The sequence below is a fragment of the Carassius carassius genome, chromosome 33 (genome assembly GCF_963082965.1).
Source record: "Carassius carassius chromosome 33, fCarCar2.1, whole genome shotgun sequence".
Taxonomy (NCBI): Eukaryota; Metazoa; Chordata; class Actinopteri; order Cypriniformes; family Cyprinidae; genus Carassius; species Carassius carassius.
Window position 1 is genome coordinate 4,461,734 of NC_081787.1, and position 6,256 is coordinate 4,467,989.

Genomic DNA, 6,256 nt, shown 5'->3' on the forward strand with positions numbered 1-6,256 from the left:
TAGAGTTTCTGTTTTGGGGTGCTTTTGTTTTGCAGTCTAGTATTGTGTAATCGGTTTACTGCACCATTAATAGATGATTTTGAGCGGTTGGGAGATGTGAAAGCACACGACTCTCTGTAAGGTATTGACTTGAGTATATATATATATATATATATATATATATATATATATACTTGGGCTGAAACAATTAGTCGACATTATCGACAACGTCGACGATATAAAAAAATGTCGGCAAATGTTTTTGAGTAACGTTAGTTGTTTGATCTCGTATGCCTAATGTGAAAGCCGCCAATAATGCAGTTTGACAAGTGTGGAGCTGTAGCGCAAGATTGTAATACACTCTCCTGATTCAATTCAAAAGAAGAAGATAGCACTTCAGTTTGAGCAAACCGAGCCGATCCGAACCTTGGATGAATATGTAAATATATACTGCACGCCTTGCTCTCAATAACTGCATTAACACAACAAAAACTGACCGCGATGTAAAAGCAGCTCTTAAGAACATATTTGATTACAGCGATGTGGATGTTTTCACGAACTCTGAGGTTCTCCAGCCACTCCAGTAAAGAAATATCCAGTCACGTTTATTTATATAACAGTCCTTATGCAATAGATAGCTTTTCAATATTAAACATGAAAATACAGAGTCAGTGTCGCTAGAATTATAACTTTATTTCCTGTTATAAAGCAGCTCTCCAGGGTGGAGCTAGCTAATCATACATTTATTTTATAATTGTGGGAAATATTTCATTAAAGTTTTAGTTCTGCGCTAGATCAAACCAAACTGTTTTAAATATCATAACCCAATAAGGTATTTTAAGAGAGATTGTATTTATTAGTCAAATGTTTATCCAAAAATAAAATGTCCTATCACGTACCTTTACTTTTATTATACGATAAGATCTTACAATAAGAGATGTTAAGAGGCAGAATGATTTGTCATTCAGCTACTTCCTCCTATAGCTAATCAAATGGCGAAATAGGAGTTTCTCTCTTATCTCATTTTGTGTGCAAAATATATTTATTTGTATAAATTAATTGTATACTAGTAATACATAATGACTTTCAAAAGCGGAAGTAATTCCCTTTATTTGTTAGAATATGTATATTTTAACTAATTGCAAAAAGCTAAATAATAAATAAATGTCTAACCATGTAATGTGACCGAGTTTGGAGAGCCCTGGCTCAGCACAGTGAAAGTATTTGAAGCTTTGTTTATGAACATGGCGGTGTGGTCATACAATGACTTTAAACCGGACACTACTCTGAGCTGTTCACATTATACAAATGCTCCAGATATGTAATCAGGTTCACCCTTTTGGAATGGTAAACATGACACTATTCATCACTTACACAAATAAATCACTTAATATTTTGATAATTGAATTGGTTTTTGCTGTTAAACCGTTTTCTTTTTTTTTTTTTGTAACACATTGCACTTCATGTGTTTACAGATTTGTGCAGAATTTGAGACATACAGAATTACCATAGGCCCATTAGAATCAACAGTCTTTGCCAAACTGGATCCGCACTACAGAACTTATGAAGATGTTTGCATACTGAAGAAGAGTGCTTGGACAAATACTGAAACCCTCTTGGTGCCCACTACACAGGTAAGAACAACTGCACTCAACACAACCTTGTATTAAAACATTATTCTCTCACTGGCCACTGGGAATTGACAAAAAAAGACAGATAGATTAAGATTAGGTTTATTAATACAATAAATACAAAATATGTGGTATTACTATAAACTGACAAGATTATGAATGAATTTGCCTCCCAAAAACAATTCATTTTGATGCAAGGCAGGGGTGTCCAGACCTGCTCTAGGAAAGCCAGTGTTCTGTGGAGTTTAGCTCTAACTCACCTGCCTGGAACTTCTAGTAATACTTTATTGTTTTAAAATTCCCAAGAACCTTGATTAGCTGGTTCAGTTGTGTTAAAATGCTAGGTCACCCAAAAATAAACATGTCATTAATTACTAGGGCTGTCACTTTTAGTTCGAAAATCGATTGCACAATTGATCGGACCAACCAAAAAAAGTTTCGAAAATGAAAATAGGGAATCGATTTTAACCAAATATGTACACTATTCATTTTAAAATAATTAAACAATTAAAAATATAGATGTAACAAAACTCACAAACAAGCAGAAAAAGAAAATAAAGAATTCCGAAAGTGCAGTATGCGTTGCGAAAGCTAGACAAAAAATACCAGCAATTTTACGCGCCTATAAGACCCAGTGACGTCGAAAGCGACCTCTTATGCTGCGTTCACACCAAACGCAAATAGAGCGTCTGGAGGTCTCATTCGCCTCATCCGCGCTTCTAGTTACAGGAGATTCTGAGTTATGATATAGCAAGCTGACAGTGACCGGCTTCTGTGGTGGAGAATTGCGCAGCTGTACCTGAGTGTCCCTGGGACATCAGTGCGCTCTGAGCGCGTCTTCTCAACAGCTGGACATATAGTGAATAAAAAACGCTCTGCTCTGGACACATGGCCTGTTCTCAAGTCCATTTAAAGTTAAATTTTTTTGAACAGTTGTTTGAAATGGATTGAATCATTATTTAAAATAATCTTGGAAATTTTTGAATTGCCTAAATCATAAATGCAGCCGGGTTGAAGCCTTCACTGATGTTTTTCTTTTGTCATGGCCGCCGTCCCCTCTGCACATATATTTTTTGCTGTTTGTTATTCTGCACGGAACTTCATGCCAATAAATAAGAAATATTGCTGCCTTGTGCGTTTCCAGCACTCTCTTTACGTTCGTCTGTTATTTGACGTTGAAAAAGGAAACGTCTTTTTTTTTTTTGACATGGAAAATCGATTTTACAATCGATTCAATGAACACTTATGTCTTAAAAATCGAAAATGATTTTTTTCACAAAAGTGCCAGCCCTATTAATTACTCACCCTCATGTAGATGTAGTCTGAGCACGCGGACGCACTTCCGGAAAAATCGGCCGAAAAAAAGGCCAAAGACCGGCCGATTACCGATCGCGTATTTTAAGCAAAAACCGTTCGGTTTCCGATTGATGGCGGGTCAATCGGTGCATCCCTAATATTTTTATGAAAATGCGAGAGATTTCTGAACCTCCATAAAGGCTGCAATGCAACTGAAATGTTCCCAGAGTCATAGTAAGGACATCAGTAAAACAGTTCATGTGACATCAATGCTTCAACCACACTTTTACAAAGCTACAAGAATACGTTTTTGTGCAAAAAAAAACAAAAATAGCGATTTTATTCAACAATTCTTCTCCAAATCACATATGCCGCCATTATGGAGAGTAACAAGAGGCATGAACATTGCTTTCTTCTGCGTGTAATCAAGGTTTAGCGCATGCTTGTTCTAGGTCAGCAGCACCATGAATTATTTACGTGCTGTTGATAATGGTGGAAGATGCGATTTGGAGAAGAATTGTTGAATAAAGTCGCTGTTTTGGTTTTGTTTGCACAAAAAAGTATTCTTGTAGCTTTGTAAAATTATGGTTGAACCACTGATGTCACGTGGACTGTTTTACTAATGTCTTTACTATGTTTCTGGGTCTGGGAACATTCCACTTCTGTTGCTTACCGTACAGGGTCCAGATGTGTGTATCATTTTCTGCTTGCCTGTATTTCCCATAAGGAGATAAATGACTGACTTTTTTTCATGTAATTTTAGGGGGAAAAAAAACAAAGGCTAAATTTTGTTGTTTTCATCTTCAGACTAATGAAATTGAAGTATCCAAATGAAGACCCTAGCAGTATGGAGTATATGGTGAGTTCAAGGTTAATAAATGATTTGTTAAAGTTAATACTCAAGAATTTGAGTGCTCCATCCTTTTAAATATTTCTAGGACACAGACGTTGGCAGCAATCAGGAGGTGATCCAGAAGACTCGTGGGAATCTATTTGAAGCTGCATCATTGAAGACAGTCCAGCAGAAGTTGGAGTTTTAAAGGATAAAGTTCTTCAGGATCTAGCAGTTAACAGTCTGCAAAACCATGTTGCTGGACTGATATATGGACTGAACTTGAGCTACCCTCCTGAACTCAGGTACACATTTGGAATACTGAAGAAGTTATTTCTGGAGCCAGTTCCTGTTCCTGGAATAAGGTTTGATTGGTTACCCATGAATGCCAATTAGAAAATGAGTTGTTTGATATTTCTGCTATTTTGTGTATTTTTTTTTGTAATTCTGTAATGTGGTTTAAACTGTATTTACTGTAACTGTGTGTAATTATTTATTGCTTGTTTAACAAATACACTTTGATCATTTGTGACATCTTGTCTTTTGACTCATTACAAGACAAATCACACAAAAAAATGCTTTGTTGAAGTAAGTTACTTTAAATAGAAAATATTTAGTTAAAGTAACTAGAACTAATTGTGTGGAACCACTGTCCATAATTGAAATGAGTAATTTGAAACAAACCTCCTTATGTTGATAAAGTGAAACAAAATTGGCTAGATTGTAATAAACCAAAACATGTTCAGTTAACTTAACCGGTTTAAGTTGAAGCAAAGTGAATAAATTGATTTGGTTGGACATTACTATTTCACATAGATTCTACCTCATTCAGTTGTGTTGTCACAACACAAGGAGTTTGCATAGATTCAACAAATTCCATTAATGTTATCAAAACACAATTTGGTTGTGTGGAACCACTGTCCATAATTGACTTAAGTAAGTTTAAAGAGTATTTTTTTTGAGTGTATGTTTAAGTTTTATGAAAACCAGTTCAATATGTTCAAGGCTGGTTCAAGTCAGGGATGTGCACCATTCAGGATGAAGAATAGCAATTCAAATTTGAATGCATGGATTTACTGAATTAAATGAAAAGTAGTTGAAATATATTTTTATTTAGGATAGATAGATAGATAGATAGATAGATAGATAGATAGATAGATAGATAGATAGATAGAGTTTTGCACACAAACTTCCATTATAAGGTGCTCACTTTCAGATATTCCACTGTGACACTCAAAATGCTGACAGTTTGAAGCAACCAGTCAGCTTTACAATACTGACATCTCTAATAACAAAATGTGGTCCAATGTGGCACCTAATTTGCTGCTTCATTCACCTCCCATGATAGCAGGTGTCAGCAAAATGATGATGACAAAAATATGATGTGCTGTATCATAGGTTATGTATTGATTCAATTTGCTCTACAAGGCATGAAAAACAAACATTAGGAGGTTTCTACATTAAGATAAATTGAACTTAGTTTGGGTGTATGGATTCAAGCTTTTTTAATTCCATTGGCCTATTTTGGCAGATATTAACACTGCTGTAAAAATGTAACATATCAGGGTACAAAATTACATGGGCTAGTTATATCAGAGCATAACTTAAAACTTTCCACCCACACTGGTATCAGAAACTTATTTGTTTACTCATTGCAATTTCAGAACTGTGTAGGGGAAAAAAACTCTGCAAACTACTGAAAGTTAATTTAACCATAGCATTAGTAATGTTTTAAACTCATATGAATTGTCATTTTATTCAATTTTTTTAAAGGCAAACTTGGTTGAATTTAATTTCCATTTTGTAATAAAGCAGCTTGCATTAGCCAGCAGAAGTGACTAAATCCCAGCTGTACTTTTAGAAAAACTGTGCAATTATGTGCATTTAGCATTGCAATTTACATTTCCTCAAATACATTAGTTAAATGAAGAACTCACCCCCACCCCCACAAAATAATAATAATAATAATAATTTCCACATTTTCTAAAGAGAGAGAGAGAGAGAGGTTTGAAGAAATGTAGCATTGCTTCACAAATTGATCCTCTGAAGTGAATGGGTGCTGTCAGAATGAGGGTCTAAAAACACTCACTGGACTCATATTTTGTCCATATTCAGTCACGAACTGAGAAATCAAAACTCCCTTGATCTTTTTACTCAGAGAACAGTGCAAAATAATAATAATAAAAAAGGCCAGATCATGACCCCTTAGAATTATTCCATGTATTTCTTACAAAACACCCAGCTTTTCACATCACAAGACATTAAAGGAGTCATGACCCACAATTTTCACTTTTCCACGAGAATCAATGTATGTTATGATTGCCTAACGATTATTCACTGGCCGGGAAGCCGATATTTAAAAGTGAAGCGTTTGTTTACCTCAGGGTTTGTAAAATAGCCCACGTGCACGCGCACTCAAATACGAGATTTTGATTTCTTCCCCGACTTGACGTCAAGACGGGGCAGGATATACCATATATGGACACCGCAGCAGGAAGCTCGCACCTTGCCCTCTCCC

The 6,256-nt window shown here is 35.5% G+C and overlaps 1 long non-coding RNA gene across 1 annotated transcript; it reads left to right on the forward strand.

Annotated features, from left to right (window-relative positions):
• The first annotated feature begins 355 nt into the window (after nt 1–355).
• On the forward strand, nt 356–3,965 carry LOC132114196 (uncharacterized). The gene is made up of 5 exons (XR_009425255.1): nt 356–418; nt 1,455–1,613; nt 1,809–1,886; nt 3,714–3,765; nt 3,845–3,965. It is a non-coding gene; the product is annotated as an uncharacterized LOC132114196 (long non-coding RNA).
• Nucleotides 3,966–6,256: the final 2,291 nt, after the last annotated feature.